At 38.0% G+C, this 13,415-nt stretch overlaps 1 long non-coding RNA gene across 3 annotated transcripts; it reads left to right on the plus strand.

Moving 5' to 3' along the window:
* The first annotated feature begins 7,611 nt into the window (after positions 1-7,611).
* Positions 7,612-8,775, plus strand: LOC136254287 (uncharacterized). Of its 3 annotated transcripts, none has more exons than XR_010700417.1 (6): positions 7,614-7,943; positions 8,020-8,112; positions 8,161-8,275; positions 8,331-8,402; positions 8,459-8,513; positions 8,571-8,775. It is a non-coding gene; the product is annotated as an uncharacterized lncRNA (long non-coding RNA). The 3 variants fall into 3 exon arrangements; XR_010700415.1 differs by having other exon boundaries at positions 7,615-7,943; positions 8,456-8,513; XR_010700416.1 differs by having other exon boundaries at positions 7,612-7,943; positions 8,161-8,402.
* Positions 8,776-13,415: the final 4,640 nt, after the last annotated feature.

A 13,415-nucleotide genomic window follows, 5' to 3' on the forward strand; every position in this document is an offset into this window, starting at 1 on the left:
AGAGAGTTCAGCTACAAACAAATCACTCTGTAGAGAGATCAGCTAGAAACTGGACACAATGTAAGGAGTTCAGCTACAAGCAAATCACTCTTTAGTGAGTTCAGCTACAAACAAATCAACCTGCAGTGAGATCACCTACAAAAAAGCAACTTGTACAGAGTTCAGCTACAAACAAATTACCCTGTAGAGAGATCGGCTACAAACAAATCAACCAGTAGAAAGATCAGCCACACACAAATCAACTTGTAGAGAGATCAGCTACAAACAAATTACCCTGTAGAGAGATCGGCTGCAAATTAATCAACCTGCAGAGAGATCAGCTACACACAAATCAACTTGTAGAGAGATCAGCTACAAACAAATCACCCTGTAGAGAGATCAGCTAGAAACTAGATACAATGCAAGGAGTTCAGCTACAAACAAATCAACCTGCAGTGAGATCACCCACAAAAACGCACTTGTACAGAGTTCAGTTACAAACAAATCACCCTGTAGAGAGATCAGGTAGAAGAATTCACCTTGTAGAGAGTTCATTTACAAAGAAACCATCATATAGAGAGTTCAGCTACAAAGAAATTACCCCGTAGAGAGTTCAGCTAGAAGAATTCACCTTGTAAAGAGTTTAGCTACAAAGAAACCATCATGTACACAGCTACAACGAAACCACCTGTACAGAATTCAACTACAAACAAATCACCCTGTATAGAGATCAGCTAGAAGAAGTTACCTTGTAGATAGTTCAGCTACAACAATTCACCCTGTAGAAAGATCAGCTAGAAGAAGTCACCTTGTAGAGTGTTCAGTTACAAAGAAACCATCATGTAGAGAGTTTAGCTGCAAACAAATCACTCTGTAGAGAGTTCAGCAACAAAGAAACCGCCATGTAGAGAGTTCAGCCTCATACAAACCACCTTGTAGAGAATTCAACTACAACAAATCACCCTGTAGAGAAGAAGTTACCTTGTAGAGAGTTCAGCTACAAAGAAACCACCATGTAGAGAGTTTAGCTGCAAACAATTCACCTGTAGAGAGTTCAGCTAGAAACAAATCACCCCGTAGAGAGATCAACTGGACGAAGTCACCTTGTAGAGAGTTCAGCTACAAAGAAACCATCATGTAGAGAGTTCAGCTGCAAACAAATCACCCTGCAGAGAGTTCAGCTACAAAAAAATCACCCTGTAGAGAGTTCAGCTAGACGAAGTCACCTTATAGAGAGTTCAGCTACAAAGAAACCATCATGTAGAGAGTTCGGCTATAAAGACACCACCATGTAGAGAGTTTAGCTGCAAACAAATCACCTGTTACAGAGAGTTCAGCTACAAAAAAACCATCCTGTATATAGTTCAGCTACATTTCAAGTCACCCAGTAGAGAGATCAGCTGCAAAAAAAATCCTGTGGGGAATAATGAGCATGTAATAAATATCTAATCCAAAACAGCCAAGCTGTAAAAAAAGTGTGCGGCCCTCAGAAAGGCTATGGTGAAAAAAGATGTGAAATCCAAGGTGGCGGCCAAGAAATGGCTGTGATGGTAGGTTAATGGTAAAAATTTTAATAATGACAATTCAGGTAAATTTTGTGAAACGGCACAAAAATTCACCTGAATTGTCGTTATTAAAATTTTTACCATTAACCTACCATCACAGCCATTTCTTGGCCGCCACCTTGGATTTCACATCTTTTTTCACCATAGCCTTTCTGAGGGCCGCACACTTTTTTTACAGCTTGGCTGTTTTGGATTAGATTTCATTTCTTTTTGTATTTGTATACCCCAAAGCCGGCCTATGGCCAGCTTTGGGACTTTTTTAACCTATGTTTTTTTTCTTTACTACAGGAAGACGAAAAGATGAAGTAGATGTACTTTAAATATTTTATCAGTAAATGTACAAATTATATATATAATACATCTGTGATCGGATTTGCGAAAAGGGGTCTTCCACACACATCCAATATGCCAACTTTGACAATTGATAACTTCAGATTGGAAAGAGCTATTGCCTTGAAATTTGGACAGTGGTGATTTCTTTGCAGCTGAACTCTCTACATGATAGTTTCTTTGTAGCTGAACTCTCTACAAGGTAATTTCTTCTAGCTGATCTCTCTACAGGGAGATTTTTTGTAGCTGAACTATCTACAAGGTAACTTCTTCTAGCTGATCTCTCTACAGGGTGATTTGTTTGTAGCTGAATTCTTTACAGGTGATTTGTTTGCAGCTGAGCTCTTTACAGAATGGTTTCTTTTTAGCTGAACTCTCTATAAAGTAACTTCTTCTAACTGATCTTTCTACAGGGTGATTTGTTTGTAGCTGAACTATCTACAAAGTAACTTCTTCTAGCTGATCTCTCTACAGGGAGATTTGTTTGTAGCTGAACTCTCTACAGGTGATTTGTATGTAGCTGAATTCTATACAGGTGATTTGTTTGTAGCTGAATTCTGTACAGGTGGTTTCTTTGTAGCTGAACTCTCTAAAAGGTAACTTCTTCTAACTGATCTTTCTACAGGGCAATTTGTTTCTGGCAGAATTTTCTACAGGGTGATTTCTTTGCAGCTGAACTCTCTACATGATGGTTTCTTTGTAGCTGAACACTCTACAAGGTAATTTCTTCTAACTGATCTCTCTACAGGGTGATTTGTTTGTAGCTGAACTATCTACAAGGTAACTTCTTCTACCTGATCTCTCTACAGGATGATTTGTTCGTAGCTGAATTCTGTACAGGTGATTTGTTTGCAGCTGAGCTCTTTACAGAATGGTTTCTTTGTAGCTGAACTCTCTACAAGGTAACTTTTCTAGCTGATGTCTCTACAAGGTAGCTAGTTTGTAGCTGAACTCTCTACATGGTGGTTTCTTTGTAACAGAACTTTCTACAAGGTGACTTCTTCTAGCTGATCTTTCAATAGGGTGATTTGTTTGTAGCTTCACTCTCTACAAGGTAACTTCTTCTAGCTGATCTCTATACAGGGAGATTTGTTTGTAACTGAACTTTCTAAATGATGGTTTCTTTGTAGCTGAACTCTCTACAAGTTAATTCTTCTAGCTGATCTCTCTGTAGGGTGATTTGTTTGTAGCTGAATTCTGTACAGGTGATTTGTTTGCAGCTGAGCTCTTTACAGAATGGTTTCTTTGTAGCTGAACTCTCTACAAGGTAACTTCTTCTAACTGATCTTTCTACGGGGCAATTTGTTTCTGGCAGAATTTTCTACAGGGTGATTTCTTTGCAGCTGAACTCTCTACATGGTGTTTTCTTTGTAGCTGAACTCTCTACAAGGTAACTTCTTCTAGCTGATCTCTCTACAGGGTGATTTGTTTGTAGCTGAACTCTCTACAGGTGATTTGTTTGAAGCTGAACTCTCTAAATGATGGTTTCTTTGTAGCTGAACTCTCTACAAGTTAACTTCTTCTAGCTGATCTCTCTACAGGGTGATTTGTTTGTAGCTGAACTATCTACAAGGTAACTTCTTCTAACTGATCTTTCTACAGGGCAATTTGTTCGTGGCAGAATTTTATACAGGGTGATTTCTTTGCAGCTGAACTCTCTACATGGTGGTTTCTTTGTTGCTCAACTCTCTACAAGGTAACTTCTTCTAGCTGATCTCTCTACAGGGTGATTTGTTTGTAGCTGAACGATCTACAAGGTAACTTCTTCTAGCTGATCTCTCTACAGGGAGATTTTTTTGTAGCTGAATTCTGTACAGGTGGTTTGTTTGCAGCTGAGCTCTTTAAAGAATGGTTCCTTTGTAGCTGAACTCTCTACAAGGTAACTTCTTCTAGCTGATGTCTCTACAAGGTCACTAGTTTGTAGCTGAGCTCTCTACATGGTGGTTTTTTTGTAACTGAACTGTCTACAAGGTGACCTCTTCTAGCTGATCTTTCTACAGGGTGATTTGTTTGAAGCTGAACTCTCTACAAGGTAACTTCTTCTAGCTGATCTCTATACAGGGAGATTTGTTTGTAACTGAACTTTCTAAATGATGGTTTCTTTGTAGCTGAACTCTCTACAAGTTAATTCTTCTAGCTGATCTCTCTGTAGGGTGATTTGTTTGTAGCTGAATTCTGTACAGGTGATTTGTTTGCAGCTGAGCTCTTTACAGAATGGTTTCTTTGTAGCTGAACTCTCTACAAGGTAACTTCTTCTAACTGATCTTTCTACGGGGCAATTTGTTTCTGGCAGAATTTTCTACAGGGTGATTTCTTTGCAGCTGAACTCTCTACATGGTGTTTTCTTTGTAGCTGAACTCTCTACAAGGTAACTTCTTCTAGCTGATCTCTCTACAAGGTAACTTCTTCTAGCTGATCTCTCTACAGGGTGATTTGTTTGTAGCTGAACTCTCTACAGGTGATTTGTTTGAAGCTGAACTCTCTAAATGATGGTTTCTTTGTAGCTGAACTCTCTACAAGTTAACTTCTTCTAGCTGATCTCTCTACATGGTGATTTGTTTGTAGCTGAACTATCTACAAGGTAACTTCTTCTAACTGATCTTTCTACAGGGCAATTTGTTCGTGGCAGAATTTTATACAGGGTGATTTCTTTGCAGCTGAACTCTCTACATGGTGGTTTCTTTGTTGCTCAACTCTCTACAAGGTAACTTCTTCTAGCTGATCTCTCTACAGGGTGATTTGTTTGTAGCTGAACGATCTACAAGGTAACTTCTTCTAGCTGATCTCTCTACAGGGAGATTTTTTTGTAGCTGAATTCTGTACAGGTGGTTTGTTTGCAGCTGAGCTCTTTAAAGAATGGTTCCTTTGTAGCTGAACTCTCTACAAGGTAACTTCTTCTAGCTGATGTCTCTACAAGGTCACTAGTTTGTAGCTGAGCTCTCTACATGGTGGTTTTTTTGTAACTGAACTGTCTACAAGGTGACCTCTTCTAGCTGATCTTTCTACAGGGTGATTTGTTTGAAGCTGAACTCTCTACAAGGTAACTTCTTCTAGCTGATCTCTCTACAGGGAGATTTGTTTGTAGCTGAACTCTCTATAAGGTGATTTGTTTGTAGTTGATCTCTCTGCAGGTTGATTTGTTTTAGCTGAACTCTCTACAGGCTGATTTGTTTGTAGCCGATCTCTCTACAGGGTAATTTGTTTGTAGCTGAACTCTCTACAAGTTGATTTGTGTGTAGCTGATCTCTCTGCAGGTTGATTTGTTTGTAGCTGATCTCTCTACAGGGTGATTTTTTTGTAGCTGACCTCTCTTCAGGGTGATTTGTTTCTAGCTGATCTCTCTACAGGGTGATTTTTTGTAGCTGATTGCTCTACAGGTTTATTTGTTTGTAGATGAACTCTCTACAGGGTAATTTGCTTGTAGCTGAACTCCTTACTTTGTGTCTAGTTTGTAGCTGATCTCTCTACAGGGTGATTTGTTTGTAGCTGAACTCCTTACATTGTGTGTAGTTTCTAGCTGATCTCTCTACAGGGTGATTTGTTTGTAGCTGATCTCTCTACAAGTTGATTTGTGTGTATATAGTTGATCTCTCTGCAGGTTGATTTGTTTGTAGCCGATCTCTCTACAGGTAATCTGTTTGTAGCTGAACTCTCTATAAGGTGATTTGTTTGTAGCTGATCTCTCTGCAGTTTGATTTGTTTTAGCTGAACTCTCTACAGGGTGATTGCTTGTAGCTGAACTCCTTACATTGTGTCTAGTTTCTAGCTGATGTCTCTACAGGGTGATTTTTTGTAGCTGAACTCTCTTCAGGGTGATTTGTTTCTAGCTGATCTCTCTACAGGTAGATTTGTGTTGATTTGTTCATTGCTGATCGCTCTAAAGGTAATTGATTTGTTGCAGTTGAACACCCTGCAAAGTGTTTTGTTTGTAGCTGATCACTCTAAAGGGTAATTTGTTTGTAGCTGAACTCTCTCCACAGTGACTTGTGTGTAGCAGAATTCTGTGTAACTGAATTCTCTAGAGAGTGACTTAATTGTAGCTGAATTCTCTACACAGTGCATGACTTGTTTATAGCTGAACTTTCTTCAGTGTGACTTGTAATGTTCTGAATCTCTATAGTGGTATATTTGCTTAACTCTCCACATGGTGACTGTCTTCTTGCTGAACTGTCTATAAGATTAACTGTTTGCAGCTGAACTTCCTACAGAATAACTTGTGATGTAATAAAATTCTGTAATGGAGTAAATAAATTAGCCGAATGCTCTATTAGGGTGACTGTTCTATTAGAGTATCTCGATCTCGCATTTGCTACACGGAGTTGGCTTTCGAATCATAACTCAGTGGTTTGTAATCCGATTCTTCTGTACTACGGCAAGGACTTTCTATGAAGATTATTCCAGCTATACACCGATTTTCAGCTCATTGCTCTAAGCGGTTTGCCTAGTAGGCGTGAAAACTAATACTTTTTTATTCATAAAAATCGATCGCGTAATTGTGACACAGGTTGGGTTTTGTGTCATATCTCCGTGGTCTTTATCTCGATTCCTTTCAAACCACCAAAAGGCACTCCTACGATGGTTACTCCATCTACATAGCAATTTTCAACTCATTCCATGAAGTGGTTTACCCTGTAGGCGTGACAACAAATCGATCTTGTTTTACGCGAATAATCGGTCATAACTCCTGAACCATTCATCGGATTTGTACCAAAGTTGATGCTAGGATTCGCCTTTGGACTCCCTTTCTGTGTGCCAAATTTCAAGGCGATCGGAGTACGCGTTTGCTTGTTATAGCAATTTTTGCAAGTGTGCGAAAAGACGAAGAAGAAGAAGAAGAAGAAAAAAACGAAGAAAAAAAAACGAAACTTTGGCAGCTCGTATCTCGGAAATGGCTGGAGCGATTTCCTTCAAATTTGGAATGTAGACTCCCTTGGCTGGCGGGCAACTGTGTAGCAAATTTGGTTCCAATCAGATAAGTGATCACCGAGATACAAAGGTGTGAAAACGACGTTTTCGTTCTTCCTGTCAATATACTCACGGTGTGGCGCGCCGGCTTCTTGGGCCGCACGACACACTACCGTGTGTCTTGATATGTATATAATTTGTATAATAACTAATAAAATCAAAAATAATTGAAGTACTAAAATTCTTCTTTAAGTTCTTTTCTTCTTCCTGTGGTAAAGAAAAAAAACACATGGGTTAAAAAAGCCCCAAAGCCAGCCATAGGCCGGCTTTGCAGTATACAAATACAAAAAGAAGTGATATCTAATCAAAAACAGCCAAGCTGTAAAAAAAAGGTGCGGCCCCCCCCATAAAGGCCATGGTGAAAAAAGATGTGAAATCCAAGGTGGCGGCCAAGAAATGGCTGTGATGGTAGGTTAATGGTTACATTTTAATAACGGCAATTCAGGTGAATTTTGTGCCGCTTGGTCTTGGCACCAAATTCACCTGAATTGTTGTTATTAAAATGTAACCATTAACCTACCATCACAGCCATTTCTTGGCCGCCACCTTGGATTTCACATCTTTTTTCACCATGGCCTTTATGGGGGCCGCACCTTTTTTTTTACAGCTTGGCTGTTTTTGATTAGATAATAATTTACTGTAGGTATTGGTATGAATTTTACTTGTGTATACCATGTCCTGTGTACAATATCCTCTACTTATATAGCTGCATGTGGGTCTCAAGAATGCCAAATGATGACACAGGCAATTTTAACTCTTAGGAAGGACATTGGTGTCTTGGTGAGCTGTGAAGTCAGATGACCAACATGAAATTGCAGTACGGGAAAGTCCATGCAGTGAGCCATTACCAATCAGTGTTATTATCACAAGTTTTTAATTTACAACAACTTCATAAATATTATAGGTTTTTTGACTGTTATATTCAATTACTTGCTAACAAATTTACCAAGATGAGAAAGAAAGCTGATGACTATTTTTTTAAGTTGTAATTTTGTCTTATATCTCTAATTCTGTTCACAGAGCAGCACATCAACACTATGACACCAGCATTTACAGTGTCAACCATGAAGGAGTGAATGAATCGCACAAACAGTTAAAAAAGAGGTGCACATAAATCACAGATAGTCAGATACTGTAATATGCAAGCTGTATTATGTTGACTGCATATGTCCTTTCATAGAAGAATTACATGCAGGACATGGACCTAAGAGAAGAGGGACGATGAAAGTAATCAGGTGTTACACGTCCTACTAACCACTGTGGAGATCTGACAGTATGTGTACCCTATAATAATTGGTGACTGTGCACTTATGCAATATAGACTTTGGACTGCCTACATTTTTGAAATACTGGAACATTAAATAAAACATTGAAGGAAAGTGGATATTGTCTACTCCATTGTAAACTCTGTATGATGTATCTGCTTGGGTGATTCAGTAAGTTATTTGTGCTGCACTGACCCTGTGATTCTAGCAATCTTGAATCTTCAAGGTGCACAAGGGCTGAATATCACAGCGTGGTACGTGGCGCACTTCAAGAGCAGTTAGTTTGAGAGATACCGATGTGAGTAGAGTTATACTGTATGGTTTTGCTAATTTTTATCTGATGCACTACAGCAGTCCCATCGATGACTCCACAAGTTCAATGCACCTACTCACCTTGAAACTGGCGTTGGTAAGTATATTTACAACATGCGAAGTATGAACGTTAATGTTAACTAGCTATTTGCAGATGAAGAAATGATGTGATTGTTCTCAGTATGAAGAAAGCAAGGATTGTGGGTTATTGCTACTCAGCTCATGCAGTGTGATGATCAGGCAGGACAGTTATAACTGAAAACTCATTGACTATGAGGTTATTTTACCTTCTTTTTTTTTCAGTTTCATTATTGTACAACTGTACTTTGTTTTGGCTCACGTGAAATAGCAACAATAAATCGAAAGCGACGTCATTAATTAAAACTGAGGGTATTTCGGAAGGGGATATGGGGGCTGTTTTGAGGGCAAGGTGTGGGTCTAGCAGAAGCGTATACAGCCGTATAGAGGATAGTATGCAGCCGTATTGAGGTATGTGTGACTCTGTGTGGGTCTATAATACGATTATACTCGTGACATATAGAGTAAGCCACCGATGTTCGGCCACCAGGACTTTTCGGACACTCGTACGCAGAAACTATGCAGCGTATTCCCTTGCATTTTGCATTGCTATTACCTTAGACCCTCACCATTTAGCCCACCAAGTTTCGTAGGATTTCTTCAAGGACTGTGTGTTTGGCGAGCCAATAAGCATGTGTCCGAATCGCATGACGTTTTGGCCAAAAGTATGAATTTTCGGACTGTAGCTCGCAAAGCACAATAAATGCACAGATTTGGATGAAATTTAGCATGCAGCTAGGGTAATCACTCAAGGTTCAGCCCACCAAGTTTCAGCTTATAAATCGATTCTATGCCTCAGTAATTATTAAATCTGTAAGCGCATGTCGGCGTATCAAATATCGGACATTTATTGCCGCGAAAACTACAACTGCTGATTAAATTTTTGAGCAAATTCAGATGATTTCAACTTTTACACACTATAAAGAGCAAACAAATCACAACTGATTGTTATTTGAGAGCTCATATATCTTGTGACAGTCTGTAACTGCTCAGCTGACAAACTAGCTATGCACAGAGAGCCACAAACACCTGCTGCATAGCCATAACAAACTGTAAAACCTTTATTGTGAATATTCTCACATGAGAAATGATACAGCATGCAAGAATTGTGAAGAGATTTTTACTGTATCTAAGTGACTGTTCTATTAAGGTAGTTCATTTTGTCTGACTGCTTTAGGGTATATCTTGTCTTTATACTTACAATATGATCAGATAATGCTAATAAATGTCATGTAAGAAGCCATACATGGTTTAACCGCCAATACATAGCTATACCAAGAGTTCATAATAATCCCTCCCTATATATATATGAACTCTTGGCTATACCTATAGTGCAAAGAAGTTTCCTGAAAATGTAACCCTTGAAACTAAGTATAAGAAGTTCACACTCTGAATTAGCTCTTCTCTTTTCTAAGTAAAATGGAATTGCTTGTAATCTTATAAGTTTTGTTAGATATCAAGGCAAAATAATTGATACCATCTCCCAGTCCTGAATCCTACTGATATGAAGGAATCATTTCATGCCCTTTATACTATAACTTTCATGAAGCCATGTGCAACCTTTATTTTAAAGTGATTGAATGATTTTAAGCATTGTTACCCTGTTAAAGATCTAATTATGCATCGCTATACATATAGCCAATATTGTGCAAATTTTTGCATTGAATTGCTATTGTGTAAATCTTTTGTAAGTGCACGTGTATATTTGTGCCTCCCTGAAGGAAAAATCATTATTGGAAAGTGAGAATCATTTGTCATTCAAGTAACCAATAAAGCTGCTTTCATCATGCCATAATATATGCATGATGTAATTATAACAAAGCTGCACTGTAAGGCTTTACTTGTGTAATAAGTGTGACAAGCATAAATGACTGCACAATTTGTTTAATGGACACATAGTGGAGGAAAAAGATAAATATTATATAAATTGATTCTCTCATGAAAGCTTGGAAACTGAACCATCCCTAGCATGTTGCCATTTTCAATCTTCCATTGCGTATATCCTGCAAAGATTAATCGTGTAGGACAGTGGCTGCAATCAGGTGCTTACTTTTGATGAAGATTTGTATTATTGTATACATAGCTATCAATAATCTCTGCTATGATCCAAGAGCTGGAAACTCATGACAATACATTATAGTAAATGGATCAATTTAAAGTCTATGTAATTGTTTTCCTAAAATTGTATGCATCATCCATGCAATTTTACATGCCTGTACATGTATTTTCCCTTATTAAAAGTATACTGTTATAATATGAAATACTATGCTATGCAATTACTCAAGGTTTACTTGCTGCCATCATACAGAGTTCCAGTATTTTGATCACTCTTCAATCCTTACAATGGTAAAGCCATCCATGGTCTAACTGAACTCCTTCCAATAATAACTTAATCAATGACCTCGAGTGCATGACCATGCATATCAAACACATACATCATCCCCAGAGCTATCGTGGAACTACTTACTGCGGGATGTAGTTCAACACTAGCAACAATCCGGGCTACATTGCATGCTCTTCAAACTATACACTTCACATTACATCTCAATCAAATTTTGTAGCTAAATAGTTGGTGTGAATATATTCATTGCATTTCTGCACTAGTATACATATGCAAACTTATCCTATTTAAAATAAATGGATAAGGAAAACCAAAATCAGAATAGTTGAATACATGTGGGTAGCAATAGAGCTATACATATGTTATGCATGGCAATGTATCTCTTCACTGTGTTATTGTCAAGCTAAATTTATTTTATGAGATCTAATGTTGCAATTGCAAAGTGTCTATAAAATCTGGAAAATGCCACAGGTTTTATAGGTGTTGGACTGAAGAAAGGCATATACCAAATTACCTAGATGTACATCTATTGTAGTTGCCTGATTTTATAAGGAAGGGTGGCATGTATAAATTCATCAGTCAGGGCATGCTATACCCATGCAGTTTTAAGTGGCTTCAGTACCCCTTTTAAGTTTATTTTAAGTTATTATAGCTACCTGCAAGGAGCAAGACAATATCAAGACTTCTGGTTCCAAAATCAAGGATCTAACATAAACAGAACACACTACAAATTTTATTTTAGTTGTATAAGCAATGGTTTCTCACATGATATAGTATCAGTTTTATTTAGTGGCTTCCCATAATTTGAATAAAACACAAGATACTCTAATAAGGCAGTCAGGCAAAATGAACTACTCTAATAGAACAGTCACTTAGATACAGTAAAAATCTCTTCACAATTCTTGCATGCTGTATCATTTCTCATGTGAGAATATTCACAATAAAGGTTTTACAGTTTGCTGTGGCTATGCAGCAGGTGTTTGTGGCTCTCTGTACATAGCTAGTTTGTTAGCTGAGCAGTTGCAGACTGTCACAAGATATATGAGCTCTCAAATAACAATCGGTTGTGATTTGTTTGCTCTTTATAGTGTGTAAAAGCTGAAATCATCTGAATTTGCTCAAAAATTTGATCAGCAGTTGTAGTTTTTCGCGGCAATAAATGTCCGATATTTGATACGCCGACATGCGCTTATAGATTTATTTAATAATTACTGAGGCATAAAATCGATTTATAAGCTGAAACTTGGTGGGCTGAACCTTGAGTGATTAACCTAGCTGCATGCCAAATTTCATTCAAATCCGTACATTTATTGTGCTTTGCGAGCTACAGTCCGAAAATGCATACTTTTGGCCAAAACGTCATGCGATTCGGACACATGCTTATTGGCTCGCCAAACACACAGTCCTTGAAGAAATCCTACGAAACTTGGTGGGCTAAATGGTGAGGGTCTAAGGTAATAGCAATGCAAAATGCAAGGGAATACGTTGCATAGTTTCTGCGTACGAGTGTCCGAAAATTCCTGGTGGCCGAACATCGGTGGCTTACTCTACAGAGGTGCCGTCTAAGTTAAGAGTCCAGATTCGGAACAGACTGATCTATACGTTTGGGTTGATGCTACACGTATGTAACCAGTCTTTGTTTTATATACGTGTTGTAGACGCTGCTATACTGATCAGTCTATGCCTCTCGTTGCGCTGTGTGTAGTGACACCTGAATCAGCAGAATTTATTGTGCAAAGAACAGAAATCAGTCAAATTTTATTTATAATTTTAAAAAATCTTCATTTTGAGTGGGAAGCCATAGATGGTTACACTAAAATTCTGAATCGGCATGTTCTAAAACCCCAAGGTACCATTTTTTTATGCTTTCTACCAGAAATGAACATGTGTTTCACTTATCTACACTGCACTATTAGAGTACATCATTCTGGGGAAAGGTCTTGCATTCCTGCATACGCAACTACGCATTTTAGTGACATGTTTCTGACTCCTGTATAGGCTGTATTCAGCTTCACAGGTGCCTAGTGGAATAGCATTCACAGAATACACTGGTGGGAGAGTTTGAAATTAGGAAATAAAACTGCTTCATTTAATGGTACAACTACTACAAGCCCATTTTTAATAAGAAAAATAAATATTTCATAAAGTTTTAAAGTCTTTTGCTTGACCATTGTAATGTGTGTCTATAGAATTTCGAATCTACTCCCACAGCATTGGATATTTGATTTAGATTGAATAATGAACTATTCGAATGGTTTGTTTTAACAGTAGTGTTAATAACAGAAGAGTCAAGTAAAGTTCTAATAGAGCTGTTATGGTTTTCAATTCCTGCATGTACTGTATAAATATGATCTACAGTGACCCTTGAGGGACGCCACTAAACATCACACCATTCACACTCTTCATTTCTCACTATCACCTTGTGTTGGCAACCTGCCAAATAATCTCAATCCATTTCAAAAAATTACCTCTATTTCCATAGGCTAGATTCCACATTCAAACGCTTAAGATTATACAGCATTACATATTTCAATACCACAATCAGTAGTTATATTGCTTTTAAAAGTTTGTGTCAAGCTC

Source organism: Dysidea avara, chromosome 4 (genome assembly GCF_963678975.1).
Source record: "Dysidea avara chromosome 4, odDysAvar1.4, whole genome shotgun sequence".
NCBI lineage: Eukaryota > Metazoa > Porifera > Demospongiae > Dictyoceratida > Dysideidae > Dysidea > Dysidea avara.